This window comes from Tursiops truncatus, chromosome 18, assembly GCF_011762595.2.
Source record: "Tursiops truncatus isolate mTurTru1 chromosome 18, mTurTru1.mat.Y, whole genome shotgun sequence".
Classification (NCBI taxonomy): Eukaryota; Metazoa; Chordata; class Mammalia; order Artiodactyla; family Delphinidae; genus Tursiops; species Tursiops truncatus.
Window position 1 is genome coordinate 24,420,582 of NC_047051.1, and position 17,009 is coordinate 24,437,590.

The following is a 17,009-nucleotide window of genomic DNA, read 5'->3' on the forward strand; positions in this document are numbered from 1 at the left end:
GTGGGATCTTCCCGGACTGGGGCATGAACCCGTGTCCCCTGCATCGGCAGGCGGACTCTCAACCACTTGCGCCACCAGGGAAGCCCTGAGAACAAGTTTTGAGGGAGGAAGGATGAGTTCAGTTTTGAGTCTAGGACACCTGCAAGTCCTTATATTAGGATTATTCAGTGTTGGCACTATTGACAATTTAGGCCGAATAATTCTGTGTTTAAGCGGTTGTCCTGTTCATTGCAGGATCCTTAGCAGCGTCCCTGGCCTAACCTACTAGATGTTAGTACAGCCTTCTTCCTAGTTCTGAAAATCAAAAATGTCTCCAGACATTGCCAAATGTTCCTTGGGGGGCAAAATCATTCCCTGTCGAGAATCACAGATTTAGATGGAGGTTGTTCTCAGGGTTTCAACTGCCACGCATAAGCCAACATACTCACATTTGCATTTCAACCCACCTCTTCTTCCCAACTCTAGGCTCATGCAATAAACAGCTTACTAGAGGTTTCCAGCTTGGCTGGGCAGGAAGAAGGCCCAATGCAGTTCGGGATGATATTTAAGTTCCATCTGCACAAATTCTGTTCAAAATCCCATTCAAGGTTGTGTCAGTTCTTTAAAATGCATAAGGGGCATAAACTGTTGTCAAATTCTTGTCTGTATAGAGGTTGTATATTTAGGAATGTATTTTTGAGAAAGAAAATTTAAATGAACTAAAGCAGTGTTAAGTTGCTGCTCTTCTTAAAATAAAATTGTTTAGATTTTTTTTTTTTTTTTTTTTTGCTCCAGCTCTACCTTCTAGAGGTTTCACTGCAATAAGAAGTAATGTTTGGGGGACGGTAATCCTCACAGGACATCCTGCAGATGTCACAGCACAGCTGACCTTTCCTACTTAACATATTTTGTACAATAGTGAAAAAAAGAGTGAACGGGAACTGTTTGGGGGATTCTGAGGTGCACCCACGAATCTTCATGAGCTGTGAAGTGAGAAAGAAAAAATTTTATTTTTATTTTGGGGCTCTCTTTTCTCCTGGGAATAATGGGTCCTTAGTACTTAAAGAGGTAGATCTCTTAGGACCTTAGGGAAATCTGTGAATTCAGAAACAGACTGTTCACTTACCTGACATTGGCCGGATAATAGGGTTGTCCTAAATTCATGGATTTAAGTATGTCAAGGAGAACTCATTCTCTCAGTGTGGGAATACAGGCGACTTTTTGGCCTTCATTTTATTATCTTCTCCAATAACACAATGAGAATATGTTTATAGTAGAAAAGTTTTAAAACATAAAAAGGATAAACAAACATGTTTACGAACTGGCTGCTCAGATATAACCTAGATTTTATAACCTTATTATGTGTTTTTTAAAAGTTGGAATCCTGTTGGATATATAGTTTTGTGTTCTAGCCTTTTAAACAATACATTGTGAAGATTTTATGACTCTACTATGATTTCGTTAGCCATTCCTAGTGAACAATTCGTTTTCAATATTATAAATAATGCTGTACAAAACATCCTTGGACCAAATCTCTGATACCATCTCTGTGTATTTCCTCAAGCTGGAGTCCTAGAGGGGTGTAAAATGTTTCCAGGCTCCTAATGCACGCTGCATTGCATCCCAGGATAACCGTGCCACTTTACACACTCACCTAATGTGTAAGGTGAGCCACTTACCCCATTCTTATCTTTATTATCAAGTCTTTAAAAAAAATCTTTGCCTGTCTGATGTGCATAAGCATTTTTTTTCACCTTAGGATGGGCCATAAGATTTGTGTTATTAGTTGTTTTCTAAGGGGTCCAGTGCCCACTGTTACAGTGCAGAAGGAAAAGCATTCAGGCTGATCTGCTGCTTGGGGAGCCTAGGCCCGGTCACCATGGGGAGGGCTGTGAAGTGGGTTTGCAGCCCCACACCCTTTTATGCTCAGATGCCTCCTCCAAAGTCCCCTGCCTTAGCGGCGTCCAGCATCTTTACGCTTCTCTCCCCTATTCAATCTTGCTCTCTAAAGGATTTAATAGATGTTGGTAAGGCTACATTTCTTCACCAAGGATAGGCATCTAAATTTTGATTTTATTTGTTTTACTTACAAACACAATGGTAAGCTTCTTCTACCCTGCCGGGTCCTACAAGTCTTGGAGGGTTAAGAGACGACCCCTGTCCTGAAAGACTGAGCTGGTCCTGAGATCTTGTCCTGAGAAAGCGAGATCCATGCCTGTACGTTAAGTATCTACTCTTGAAACCTGAAGGACCAAGTGGCAGAACAAAGGGAGGGAGGAAATAAGGCTGCCTGTGGGAGCAGGCAGACCTGGGGATGAGAGAGTCCAGTTTGCTCTGTTGGTTGGTGCGTTGGCTTTGTGATGTGTCTGTGGTGGTATAAGATATTCTTTCCTCTCTTCCTCCTTCTCTCCCTTCCCTTCCTTCCTTCCTTCCTTTTTCACATTACAAAAACAACACATGCTCGTTTGAACCTGCATTTGTTCCAACAAGCGTGTGTTATTTTTGTAATTTAAAAGAATACCAAAGGAAATAAAAGGTTTTCCCTTACCCCATCATCCGCCCCTCTGAGGCAATCATGTTAACAGACTGGTATGTGACCCTCCACACCTCTCCCTGCACTTACACACCACGTACCACTACGGGCTTGGGGGGGAACTCTTCCCTTCTTTTCCTTTTGTTATTATGCCTATTATCAGTATTATTGCTATTTTTATGCCTATTACTATTATTATTATGCCCGTTACCCAGCAGCTTGCTTTGTTAACTTCATAATACACCACGTACATCATTTCAAGTCAATGTACATAGGCTAATTCCTCCTCCCTTTAAAAAATAGACAGTTTTGGGCTTCCCTGGTGGTGCAGTGGTTGAGAGTCCGCCTGCCCATGCAGGCGACACGGGTTCGTGCCCCGGTCCGGGAAGATCCCACATGCCGCGGAGCGGCTGGGCCCGTGAGCCATGGCCGCTGAGCCTGCGCGTCCGGAGCCTGTGCTCCGCAATGGGAGAGGCCACAACAGTGAGAGGCCCGCGTATCGCAAATAAATAAATAAATAAATAAATAAAAATTAAAAAAATAGACAGTTTTTCACTAAAGAGGAGCAAAGTTCAGGCAGTACAAATTCACATGGCGAAATGTTTGTCTGCCTCCCATCCTAGACCCTCAGTCCTTGTCCCCAAAGGTGACAACTGTACATAATAACAGAATGTTAAGAAGGATTTTTCCTTTCTCCCCGGAATTGGCAAGTAGGTCCAGAGCTGAGGACAAAGAGGCAAAATGACTGTACATTCTAGAGTCCTGCCAACATTTGGAGCTGGACACCTTCCCCTGAGTTGACTTGAGTGGCCGAGAGGCGCCCTAATGCCATTAGCAGGCACCCTGCCTAACGCCCTAGTATTTAAGAAGAGGGCTGGTGAGGTGAGAGAGGAAACCGTTACGTGGGCCTTAAGCGGAGACAAAAGGCAGTTTTCTCGTGCATCTTACCCCTCGCACCCCCGAAGCCAGGTGAGCGGGGAAGGGTCCAAGGGGAAGACAGTGACTGGGGTTGGCCATGGCTCAGCCGCTTGCCCATGACTTTGCTCAGCACGGATGCCAGAGTTTCCTGTGAGTCAGGAGCACAGTTTCATGGAAAGAAGTGAGAGCCACGTGGCTGCTCTACGCCAGAGGGCAACATCAGCCGCGAAGGCTGTGAGATGTACCCCCAGGGCAGGAGCGGGGCAGGAAGAGGAAGGTTGGTGAGAGGTGGGTGGTCTCCTCAGGACACTACGGCGGAGGGGGGACGCTGGGCCTGTTGCCCTTGAAGTGCCCCCTTTGGACAATGGCCACACAGAGGGCAAGATGACCACGGTTTAGCTAGAAACAGTGTCAAGCAACAAGGAGAGGGTTATCATTGTCCCCACGTAAACGAAGAGACCTTCATTCTCTGCCCCAGATGTCTTCTCAATCTGGGAAGCTCTGGGCAGTCGCTCTCCACTGGAGTAGTGCCACCTTATAGGATGCAGTTTGGAAGTTTGTGGAGGTGGTTTTGGGAGCTGTCAGAATGACAGGGAACCATTCCCGGCACCCTTGTCGGGGACCAGGGATGGTAGATGACCTGTAGTGCACAAATGCCACCTTACTGTGGAAATATGTCCCACACAATTATTCAGTGCTCTGCTCACTCACGTAAGTGAGAAACCTGTATATGATTATCTGAGCCTAGGACCAAACTATGTTTTAAGTGTAAATATCTTTATAATCTCATTTTAATATGTATTCAAGTGTGTAAATACTAAATATAAATACAAAAATTATTTGCAATGTTTTAATATACGCTGAATTTCATTATGCAGTGATTATGGGTTATGATTTGGCATGACCCTTCTCCAACAATCCTAAACTTTTATCTAGGGGCTACGGGACACACTGTGGTATTTCTGCTATAATCGCAGAATTTCATTGAGTTTGTAAAAGAGTCTTAATAAATAGTGTAGATTTTGAACAGGCTGAAATGGTTGCATTTCTGTTTTTTTTTTGTGGTACGTGGGCCTCTCACTGTTGTGGCCTCTCCTGTTGCGGAGCACAGGCTCCAGAAGTGCAGGCTCCAGACGCGCAGGCTCAGCGGCCATGGCTCACGGGCCCAGCCACTCCGTGGCATGTGGGATCTTCCCGGACTGGGGCACGAACCCGTGTCCCCTGCATCGGCAGGCGGACTCTCAACCACTGCACCACCAGGGAAGCCCTGCATTTCTGTTTTGGGTCACTTATCATATTTTCCTCCTGCTCTAACTGCACACACTAAGGAGAAGGAAAGAGAATTACTGTCTGCTGAGAACCTGAAGTTTGCCAAGATACTGCTGTGGAATTAACTTGGAATCCTCAGGATCGTCAGTTCTCCATTTTATTCATGGGGAAAGTTAGGCATTCATTATGAGTAAAGTAACCTGCTTGAGTCATCCGTCTCTCCCTACTCCCCGCCCCCTCCCGCCCCTGGCCCTTTTCTCTCACATTTTGAACTTCAGATGTTTTTGTTTGTCTTTTATGCAAAGTAACCACCTTTTCTCAAAGTGACATCCTTCTTCTTCGGTGGTCTGTTGATATCCCCAAACCCTGGTCTCCTTTGAGTCACAACCTAAATTGACTCTGGCTTCTTTCTCTTTTGATTTTCACAGATAGTTTTTCACATGTAACTTTTCTTCTACAGTGGCTCTTGAATTTCACCTTCTCTTCATAACCGTCAAGTCCCTTCATAACACTCAAGTCCCTTGAGGCTTCACATTTGTATACAGGTAGGTTATGTATCTTCTCTAAGGTTTTCCATTTGTGAAATAGAAATAACAGTGACTGTTGCTTAATAAGCACTCAGTAAAGGTTACCCAGGATGCCAGTAAGGAAAACAGAATTTACAAGTAGTACTGAGCCTTGGCAGGCCCTGAAGGGGTTCTATTCAGACCCCAATCGGTGTACTGCGATCCAGTTCTGGCACTGACCATCTGGAGTGAGCCCAGATCCCACAGGTTAAAGGGCATAGTCTACGGCATGACTCCCCTCACTTCAGACCAACTGCCTACAAATTTGGGGCGTTCCCAAGCCCCCCTCAAGTGCGCTAATTCACTAGAATGACTTAACGAAATCAGGAAAATGCTAAGCTTATGATGACAGTTTTATCATAAAGGATACACATCAGGAAGAGCCAAGTGAAGAGACACATAGGGTGAGGTCTGGCAGAGTTCCACACACAGATTTCATGCCCTCTCCCCATGGAATCAGGGTGCATCACCCTCCTAGCACACTAATGTGTTCACCAACTGGGAAGCTCCCCTGGGCTTTGGTGTCCAGAATTTTGATTGGAGTTTTGGCCATGTAATTAAGCTCAGTCTCTAGCATCCCTCTCATCCCCAGAGGTCAGGAGGGTGGGCTGATATCACATGATTCAAGGCTCCAACCCTCTAATCACGAGGTTGGCTTTTCCAGCATGACTAGCCCCCACCAGGCTATTTTACCATGAGTCACCTCATCAGCATAAATTCAAGTGTGGCTCAAGGGGCTCAAGAGTAACAAAGACACTCCCATCCGTGCCCAGAATCTGAGACAAAGACCAAATTCTTTATAGGACAGTCTCCAAAGCACAGTGTGAAAACCATTGACCAACAGAACAAACTAAGCTTTTCAACATAATACAGCCTAAATAGATTATAAATTCCACGAGGGTAGGGACCTGGCTTATTCACTGCTATTCCTCCAGAGAAGAGCGCTGCGCCTAGCATACAATGCGTGTTCAATAATGTGTATGGAAGGGTTTCCTTAAACTCAGTCATATGTTGTCTCAGGACTTTGTTTTCCTAGTTACTTCAAGCACCAGGATGTATTTTCCCTCCGCCACATCTAGTGTGTAAGCTCCTGGAGGCTAGAGGCCGTTGCACACTCTAAGTGTGTGATAAATGTGAAAATCCTCCACTGTGAACCGTCACAGTGCTGGATGCTCAGAGAATGATCTACATCAAATGGCACTGTAGCTTAACAGAAAACAGATACCATACACGATCTGGCCAGAACACAAATAATTCACAATGGCAATTTCAGAAAATCATTTACAATTAAATTCTGGTGTCTCTCGTTTCATTGAGAAAAGACTATAAAAGTTTAGGGTGTGTGGAATCACTTTAGAAAAAGGGTAAAGTGTCCTAAGAGATAGCTTTTTTTTTCTTTTTTTTTCCGCTCTGTTGAGGTATGATTGACAAAACCGTAAGGTATTTAAAGTGTACATCACGATGATTTGAGATATATATATGTACACACACACATTGTGAAAGGATTCCTTGCTTCCAATTAATTAATACATTCATCACCTCATCTTTTATTTTCTAAGAACATTTAAGTTCTGCTCTCTTAACAAATTGCAATTATACAGCACAGTGTTATCAATTATAGTCACCATATTATATATTAGATCCTCACACCTTATTCATGTTATAATGAAAGTTTATATCCTTTTACCAAACTCTCCCTATCCCCCCAGCCCCCAGCCTCTGGCAACCGCTTTTTTACTAAGAGATAGTTTTTGAAGCTGTTAGTAGATTTACATTTTATTATTAGATATACTTGTTAACATTTCTCTCACTCCAGTGATGGTCAGTGTGCTTGGTATGAAGTCATTTTAGACGATGAGGAACTATACTCTCTTTTCCTCCTTCTTGCCTCCTGCTCCTACTATAAATATAAATGACTGTTTACTATAACCATTTGGTTCTGAGAAAAAAGATTTTTCCATAACCCACTGCCCACATCCATGCCTATTTCCTCTTTGCTAACTATTTTGATTGTTTTGCCCAGACCTAACCACTTCCTATTTCTTCTCTTGCCTCTATTTACAATTTTGTCCTTTGGAAATTACCACTAAATAGTACTGCTTGTCATCTACACCTGGACCTGCAGTCTTACAGGGGTATTGCCAAAGAATATAGTTAAAGTGACAAAAATGGACAGAAAGTGACTAAAATTTAAATATAAAAGAAACTAGTATCTACCTCATACCCATTAGGAAGGCTGCTGTCAGAAAACAAAATAACAAGTGTTGGTGAAGATGTGGAAAAATTAGAACTTTTGTACGCTGTTGGTAGGAATGTAAAATGGTGGAGCTGCTGTGGAAAACATCATGGTGTTTTCAAAAAATTAAAAATAGATTTACCATGTGATTCAGAAATTCTTCTTCTGGGTATATATACAAAAGAATGGAAAGCAGGGACTAGAAAAGATACTTGTACACTCATGTTCATAGCAACATTATTCACAAGAGCCAAAAGGTGAAAGCAACCCAAGTACCCATCAGTGGAAGAATGGATAAACAAAACGTGCTGTATACATACAAAAGGATATTTTTCAGCCTTCAAAAGGAAGGAAATTCTGACATATGCTACATGAACAAAGTTTGAGGACATTATGCTAAGTGAATTAAGACAGTCACAAAAGGGCAAATACTGTATGATTTCACTTATATGATGTGTAAAGGAAAAAATATGTTGCCTGCCATTCCGGTTCTACAAGGATCAAGCCATTAGCCACTGCAGTTGCCCACCGACAGTGTGCCTGAGGGGAATTCAGGATGGTGAAAAACAGGAAGCATTCTGGGCTTTGGACACCAGTCCCTAGATAGTTAAGATACATATCTAAGGAAAAATTTCAATGACCCCAGATTCCTGCATCTTCCCATACATAGAAAAGCACTAACATCATTGACTTGAGATGTCTGTTCTTTGTGATAAGTGGTAATCTTTTGATGTTTGACTACATGTTTTTTATTTATTTATTTTTGGCTGCTTTGGGTTTTCATTGCTGCACGCGGGCTTTCTCTAGGTGCGGCGAACAGAGGCTGCTCTTCGTTGCGGTGCAAGGGCTCTAGGCGCGCGGGCTTCAGTAGTTGTGGCACACGGGCTCAGTAGTTGTGGCTTGCAGGCTCTAGAGCGCAGGCTCAGTAGTTGTGGTGCGTGGGCTTAGTTGTTCCGTGGCATGTGGGATCTTCCCGGACCAGGGCTTGAATCTGTGTCCCCTACACTGGCAGGTGGATTCTTAACCACTGCGCCATCAGGGAAGCCCATGTTTTTTTTTTCCCAGCAATAAAATTCATATATATCCTGGCTCCTCCTTTACTTCTTTGAAACAGTTTCTCAGAGCTATCTGAGAGGTTGTCTCCAAGGCTACAGTTCTCAGTAAGACACTGAATAAACTCAACTCACAGCTCTTATGTGGTGTGTGTGTCTGTGTGTGTGTGTTTATGTTGACAGATGTGATGATTAATTTTATGTGTCAACTTGACTGTGCCATGGGATGTCCAGTTATTTGTTCAAACATTCTGGGTGTGTCTGTGAGGATGTTTCTGGATGAGATTAATATTTGAATTGGCAGACTGAATAAAGCAGACTGTCTTCCCTAACGTGGGTGGCCCTCCTCCAATCAGCTGAAGGTTTTGAATAGAACAAAAAGGCTGACTCTCCTGTGATTAAGAAAGAATTCCTCCTGCTTGACTGCTTGAGCTGGGACTTCAGTCTTTTCCTGCCTTCAGACTGCAGCTGAAACATCAGCTTTTCTTGGGTGGCAAGCCTGCCAGATTTCAGACTGGAGCTACGCCCTCAGCTCTCCTAAGTCTCCAGCTTGCCAACCGAATACACCGATAATAAACAGACTTCTCAGCCTAGATAATTGTAGGAGCCAATTCCTTATAATACATCTCTTTGTTTCTCTATCGTTCTGTCTATATTTATATCTATACATCCCGTTAGTTCTGTTCCGCTAGAGAACACTGCCTATTACATACGAGATACCAACAGTAGTCAAATTCATAGAGAGAGAAAGTAGAATAGTGGTTGGCAGGCGCTAGGAGCAGGGAGAATGGGGAGTTGTTGGTTAAGGAGTACAGAGTTTCAGTTTTGCAAGATGAAAAGAGTTCTGTGGATGGATGGTGGTGATGGTAGCACAACAATGTGAATGTACTTGACGTCACTGAACTGTACGCTTAAAAATGGTTAAGGTGGTAAGTTTTATATTCTATGCATTTTGCCACAAGTTAAAAATTTTTTGTCTAAAAAAATGACTAATAGTCTTACTTATTAAACATACCAAAGTTAGCTGTGATGACAATAACCAAATGTGGCAGTGTAACTGTCATTGTGTAATTTACCAACCTCATTATCCATGGTTTGTGTCATGAAATCTGGTATTGGTGGGAGTAATGGCAGTCATCACCAGCCTTTGCCAATTTCTTGAGACGTGTTAGAATGTAGAATAAAAAGAACATTATCATTTACTCAAGAAATATTTAATGAGCACTTACTCTGCCAGGTCATGTGTTACACACTTGGGAGAAAACGCCCAACCAGATACTCCTCCTGAAGCTTAGGGTCCAGTGAAGGAGACAGGCAATAAAACGCAAATAGTACTTATAGACTGTGATGAGGGTAATGAGATAGAAATTAAAAAATAGAAAATAGGGAAATACTTTGATAAAGTGAATAGGGAAGCTTCTCTGAGAAGTAGAATATAAAACTGAGAACTGAAACTGAGAAAGAACCACTTGTGGAAATATTGGGGGAAGAGCATTACGGGAAGAGGGAACAGCAAGAGTAAAAGTACAATAATCCCTGAACTACTTAAGAAAGTCGTACTTACATGCAGTGGCGTGCCTGAAATGGTGCTGAATGAAGGGGACTTCTATAAGCTTACAGAGTAATGAAATAGGAGATGTGACAGTTTGGCTATAAAATAAGAGGGTAATTAATATTCTGTGATGACTAGATTCTTTTTAAGAAATATTTTGAGGATAAATGTTTGTACAAAACTTTTAAAAATCCCTAAAATAAACAGAATAGTTCTTAAAAATTTGAGCATTTGTTGATTTTTATCAATTAATTATATTCACTATGGGGAGACCATTTTTAAGAAATCTTGTAGATGATCCTTTTAAATAGAGAAAATTGGTCTCTAATTCAGCTTCTTGATAACTCATATATGATGAAATGGATTTGCAATTGTGGTCCTTAGACCAAACTCAGTACTAGAACAATTGACGTAATAGGTATTAAATCAAAGAGTGGCTCTGGCCGAACAGGTTTCTAGAACACTGGAAAGTATAGAGCAGGGACGCCTGGGTTCACCCTGCTCTCCCTTGCTGGCCTTTAGTGGTGCAGGAGTAAAGTCAAAGACAAAAAGAGCCTGACATCAATACTTCCTCAGTTATAAGTACAAAGGTTGATTACGTTTTTCCTGAATAGGCCCTGAGTGTGATGGAACTTATGGTGCTAGAAGGGTTGAGCTTTCCACACTTAACAAGACCTTACATTGAGTGGCCAGCTGTGCTGGAAGGATGTTCACCCATTTAGGAACTTTGAGGGCAAAGGGAAATACTCATGTGTGGCCAGCTTGCTTCCACCAAGATTTTCCTTTGCTAGTAAGTTAGGAGCTTAATGTAATTAATAATCTACAGCCCACCATATTTCCACATAGGTAAGGAGGCTCTATAAAGTGGTGAATACTAAGGACAGCCATATCTCTCAGTCAAGCATCTCTGGCAAGACTTCAGGGATAAAAACTCTTGAAATTATGAGTGACAGAAAGCTAAGTCAAACTTCATTAAATAAATATTATTTACTCACAGATATACAAAAGGACGGCTCAAATTTGGCCGGTTCAGGGTTCAAAGAATATTGCCAGGACACTGTTTCTTTTGTTTTAATCATTGGCTTTGCTTTGCTTTTCTCTGGCTCAGGCATGCTCTCCCTGAATTACAGCAAAGATGGCTCTGAGAGTGCTTGACTTACATGGGGGCTGTGAACAACCGTAATTTTAGTAAGCAAGAGTCCTTGCACCCGTAGCCAACTCTGATAAAGTTCTCTGGTGCTGAATCAAGCTCTGTGAGTCTGAGTCATATGCCCAACCCTCATGCCCGGTGAGGTGGGACTAGGTAACTGACGGCCTCACCAGGTCTGGGAGATGCAGGTACTGAATGGAAAAGGGCTTACTTCCATTAGAGGAAGTAGAGGAAGTGGTTTCTCTCTAGTGTAGAGAGAAACCTAGATATTGCTGCTGTGGGGGAAAAGGGATAGAAGAAAGTTGTGCCCTTTTATAAGTTTTCAAATGTAACCATAGTTACTTAGTAATTAAGACTTCTAGACTCTCCTCCAAACACTGAATTTACGTTACACTTAAAATCCTTTAAATTATCAAGTTGCCTAATTTCTGAAGATTGGTTACTCAAATTGTTAACATTTCCTGAAAACCTATAGTGTGATCTGCTAGACACTTTCCATGTATTATTAAGTCCTCACAACACCTTATTGAGCATTGTTATTTCTGTTTAAGATGAGGATATTGAAGGCCAGAAAGGTGGGTAATTTGCCCAATGACACACAACTAGGAGCGATGACGTGTAACTGGAGCCCAAATTCACCGAGTTCCAAAGCCCATAGTCTTCCTACTTCCTACTTCTTCCTTGGTCCAACTTATTTGCTCACAAGTATCTGAGGATTTGAGCTGCAAAAATGCAGAGGAGGGAAAAAGCAAGGGTGTTGACAATCTACTGAAAAAGTGTTCATATTCTTCATATGGAGAGAATTCTTTTTTTTTTTGCGGTTCGCGGGCCTCTCACTGCTGTGGCCTCTCCCGTTGCGGAGCACAGGCTCCGGACGCGCAGGCTCAGCGGCCATGGCTCACGGGCCCAGCCGCTCCGCGGCATGTGGGATCTTCCCGGACCGGGGCACGAACCCGTGTCCCCTGCATCGGCGGGCAGACTCTCAACCACTGCGCCACCAGGGAAGCCCCGGAGAGAATTCTTAAAATCAGAATAATATTTCAAAAACTACATGAAGGAGAATTAGACAATTAGTAACAGAAATACAAAAGACTTTTAAACTTATGAATAAATGTTCATCCTCACTGGTAATCAAAGGAATAAAAATTAAAATAGCAATGGATATTAGTTTCGGGGTACTACATAGACAATGATTTCCTTTCTTTTTCTTTTATCCCCCCCTTCCTCCCTCCCTCCCTCCTTCCCTTCCTTCCTTCCTTTCTTTATGATATCCTGCGTAGGCAAGGGATCATGGAAGCTGAAACTCTTGTACAAACTGATGGGAGTAAATATTGGTACAATCCCTTTATTTTACCCAAATTTAGTTTTCTTAAGCTTGTTATGAGAAACCATCCATCCCCTGAGCCCCCCTTCCCATCTCACAACTGTTTTCGAATATTTCAGGTGATTCTTGGTATTTATCTTAATATCTCTAACATCATGCTGGTATTGCTACTTCTTGAGTTCTCAGAACTATCTTGCTAATGCAGTCACGTCATAATTTTGGCTAGCTTAATAGTCAATGTTTACATCATTACGGCTATGTAAATGCCAGGTACAGCTGAGCCACATACTACACTATACCTTTCCAGCACATTCTACTTTCCTTGAAATTAATAATTTTTTGTTCTTTTAGCTTTTCATGTATTCATCAGTAACTCACTGCATTCAAACCCACTAGTGTTGTTTTCCATTTTCTTGACAATAACTAATGACTCTGACCTTCTTGAAGAAGTCTCTTTGAACCCTGACCTGACCTTATGGAGACTGGTGGCCTCCTGGCCTGTTGCACGGCTACCTCCTTTGGATCTCTCTTCACTGTCATTTGGGAATTCTCTTTTCCTATCTTGCATCACCATGTCTTTTCCCCAAGGTCTCTTCCTCTTTCTTGCCTTACTCCCTCTCTTCCTGTGAAAAGGTGCATAGGAAGTAAGTCGTTTTTGAGATTTTGCATGTCTGAAAATGTCTGTCTTCTGTCTTCACTCTTAATTGATAGTTTGGCTGGGTAGTAATTCTTGGCAAAAATTTTCTTTCAGAATTTTGAAGGCATTGCTTCATTGTCTTGTGGCTTCCATTACTGCTATAGCGAGGGCAAATTTCTCCCTGGGGGAAGTGTACTGTATAGCAAATATACTTCTTGCTATAATGTACTCGTAATTTAAAAATACACCACAAAAGCACCATTTCTGCATTCAATGTTTCTCTCTGGAAACTAGCAAACTCGTTTCTTTGTCCTCAGTTGACTGATATTTCACTTCCAAGGGCTTCCTTGGACTGAGCCCTTTTAATCTGGACACTTCCTTCATTTCTGGGAAATTTTCTTGAATTTTGATGATTCAGTGATTTCCTTCCTCATTAATTCTATTCTCACCTTCAGGAACTCCTGAACTCTGGACTTGTACATTGGACCTCCTGGATGGATCTTCTAAATTTGAAATATTTTCTTCGTCTTTTTGTTCTCCTTTCTGGAGGATTTAATCTAACGTTATCCTCTAAACTTTCTGCCGAGTTCATTTTATCTCTGCCATAAAAATTAGTCTTTACACATGACTAACTTTTGCCTTTGTTGATTCTTTTTCTTATCTTTGTTTTTCACTTCATTAATTTTTGTTTATGTCTTTATTATTCCTTCTTTCAACTTCCTTTGGATTTAATCTATTCCTTTTTTTTAAACTTCTTAAGTTGACAATTAGCCTATTAATTTTTAGGCTCTAACCACAATATGGCTTTGCACCACATCACAGGATTTAATAGGAGGCATTTTCATTAATGTTCAGTTTCAAGTGTTTTCTAATTTTTTTTCGACTCATGAGTATATAGAAGTATACCTATTATTTTAATTTTCCTAAAATTGATTTCTCATTTGATTGCATTAAGATCAGAAATAATGTCCTCTATTTTTAAATTTTTGTTGACACTTGCTTTGTAGCTTGTAATATAACCCATTTCTCATGTTTTACTAGTTCTTGCAAATAACAGGCACTCTCCAACTGATGCTTTTTGATTTTTTTGTATGTTCATCAAATAAAGCTTGTTAATTGTGCTGCTCAAATATCCCATATATCTACTGAGTTCACTTTACATTAAAATCATTGGCTTACATTTTTCTTCATAAAATGCAAATACTGTATCATGCCTTAAACCCGTCTGAGTTTCAAGTAAAAGCCACAATTCTTAGAGGGAAAAAAAATAGTTCTACCTAGAATCAGGAAGACAGATGTGATTTCTTGCTGTTTCCCTTTGCAAATTTTTTTTGTAGTCCACCATTTAGCTAACTGTGTAGCCCTTTGTCAGTTCTGGCTTTATGCAGTCTACTCCCTGCCCTGTTTCTGCCCCTATAGCTATGGGCACCAGGGACAGTAGATATCCCCAGGGCATCCGGCACCTTCAGTGAATCCTTACCTTCCCAGTCTCTTCTTCCAGCTTCACTCCTGGTTTTAGAGAATTTCCCCTACTTTCACATAAATTTACAAATTCATTTTAAACGAAAATTTAAAATAGTTTATCCAGCATTATTAGGTGTTTTGTAGTGGGAGAGTTTCTGCTAGTGTAACTTTCTTACTTTACTCATCTCTCCCCCTTGCTCTTTTCCTGCCAGTGTCCTAGTTTAAAAACATTTTATGGATGTAAAAGGGCCATCACCTGTTTTCTTCTTTCCTTTTTCCCCCAATTCCCTGCTCAGTTTTTATTTTATTTTATTCTATTGTATTTATTTATTTTTTATTCTGGTTACTTGCAGATGAAGGGAGAGCACTTAACAAAGTGTTGATGAGGATAAAGAGGTGAGACAGCCTTCGCAGCAAAACAGTAACAGAAAGAACTGCTGTCTAGCTTTATAACTGAAATATGTGGGATGTAGGTGATCTCCTATACTTATGGCTAAAGATGCATCTTCTTGGGCCCTTGCAGACCTACTGGATCAGAATCTCAAGGGTAGGGGTGGGGAATGAAGCCTGAGAGTGGACATTTTAACAAGTTGTCCAGATGGTCAGGAGGCACACTAATGTCTGGGAACCACTTGTATGGACCTTTGATTTCTCAGTAGGGTGGGCAGTAAGGAGGGATGAAGCAATTGGACATAGCATGGATGGATTACTAAGTGCACTTTCCATCCAGTTACTGTAATGTGGCAGGCAAGAAATATTCCTCCCAGACTCTGGAAAAAGTTTAACAGTAAATACCAGATTTTGGCAGTGTGTTTTATCAAAAGTACTAGTTATTTTAGGGAGAATTTGAGAGAGAAGTTACCTAGAGGTTATGATGGACATGTCTTAAAATAAAACACCTCTGGTTCATCTATTGAACATTCCTAAGGTCTACTCTTCTACTTAATTTCTCCAGTCTCTCTCCATTTCCTTGCAAACACAAACCCATGCTGCTGGGAGTGATGGGAAGGGCAGTAATGGAAATTTCCAACTTCTTCATTTGAGATTACCCAGCCATTCAAGATTCTTTAATCTATAATCTTTTCCTCTTTCTCTGACAATACCTTCCCACTCTCCAAAGACTATGTCTCTCTCATCTGGCTGGTTTCAATGTCTCTGTAAATTAATCAGGCTTGTCAGGACTCTAAGCCTCTACTCATGCTTTCTATCACTCTTCTTTGTTTATCCAAATCTAAACTAGCATTCAAAGTGAAGCTCAGATGCTACCTTTTCTCTGGCTGCATTTTCTTCTTCACATTGCAGATCTGTCAATCCAAAAACTCTTCACCATTTTTCCATTTCCCAGAGGTTAAGATGCAAACTCTTTCCCCTTGCATACAACATAGCCCCACTTCCTCTTTCTGGTCGCATCTCTACAAACTACTTTATGCACTTGACCTCCAGACACAGTGACTCACTTTCTGATTCTCAGTCTTGCCACACATTTTTAGTTTTCTGTACTTTGTATCTGTTCTCTCCTTTGCCAGATATGACTTGCCCTTTTCTCAGCCTGAAAAATTCTTGCATATCCTTCAAGAACCTCTTCAAACATCACCTTCTCTGTGAAATCTCCCTGACCTCTCCCAGGTGAAGCACTCCACCCCAGAGTAGTTTGAGTCTAAATATCCTAAACATGTGGCTCATTGTGTTGTAATTCTTTATTTGTGTATCTGTGTTCCATACTTGATGTGAGCCTATTGCTACACAGTACCTGGCAGAATACTGTTTATCTAATAGTTGCTCAGTAAACGTTGCCCAATGACTGAACACTGTAACCTGTATTGATCTCCCTAGTGCCGTAACTGCAAGGGCTCTTAGTGTTTATTCCAATCATTTTGCTAAATTGCCTTATATTATTCTTTCACTGTTTGAAGCATGTTCTAGATTCCAGTAAGATTAAATGGAGATGCCCTGGCCAAGGTACTTAACTCTCCCAGCCTCAGTTCCTTCAACTGTAAAAGGGGGGATAATAATAGCACCTCAATCAAAGTGTTGCTGTGTAAAATGAGACAATGCATTAAAATATTCAGCACAATGCCTGACACACTCAAAGTGGGAGAAGCATTTCATTAACTGTTACATTCTACATTTATGTCATTATCCCTTAGTATTCTCAGAGGGTTGTTGTGAAGATTATATGAGAACATATATGTGAAACCATGTTGTAATGCACTATGCAAACGTAGTTACCTTTATTTTCACTGTCTCCGCAACTAGGTTAGAAGCTCGTTTCAGCCTGAACACATTAAGTCCAATCCTCAGCAAGATGCACAAAGCCTTACCCAGCTCA